Here is a 667-nt window from a genome sequence, read left to right as displayed (position 1 = left end):
GAAAATACCTGAAATCACAGAAAAACACACAAACTCATAGTAAAGTCCAGAAAAGTGAATTTTAACTAAAAACTAATAAAAATATAATAAAAACTAACTAAAAGATACTAAAAACATACTAAAAACAATGCCAAAAAGTGTATAAATTATCCGCTCATCAATGAACAATTCGAACTCCATCTTTCTTGATAAGTTCGAATTTTCTACTTCTGCCTTCTATTTTTCTTTTCCTCTGATATCTCAAGGAATCTCGATACTGTGACATAGAGGATTCCACATTTTCTTGTTCTCTTCTCTTGCATATGAGCAGGAGCAAAGACAAAAGCATTCTTGTTGAGGCTGACCCTGAACCTGAAAATGAGGCTGATCCTGAACCTGAAAGGACCTTGAAGCGAAAGCTAAGAGAAGCTAAGGCACAATTCTCTGTAGAGGACCTAACAGAAATCTTCAAGGAAGAAGAACCCATGGCAGCTGAAAACAACAGCAATGCCAATAATGCAAGGAGGGTGTTGGGTGACTTTATTGCACCTACTCCCGACTTCTATGGGAGAAGCATCTCTATCCCTGCCATTGGAGCAAACAACTTTGAGCTTAAGCCTCAATTAGTTTCTCTAATGCAACAGAATTGCAAGTTCCATGGACTTCCATTGGAAGATCCTCATCAGTT

The sequence above is a fragment of the Arachis duranensis genome, chromosome 10 (assembly GCF_000817695.3).
Source record: "Arachis duranensis cultivar V14167 chromosome 10, aradu.V14167.gnm2.J7QH, whole genome shotgun sequence".
Lineage (NCBI taxonomy): Eukaryota > Viridiplantae > Streptophyta > Magnoliopsida > Fabales > Fabaceae > Arachis > Arachis duranensis.
Note: the sequence above shows the minus strand (reverse complement) of the source record.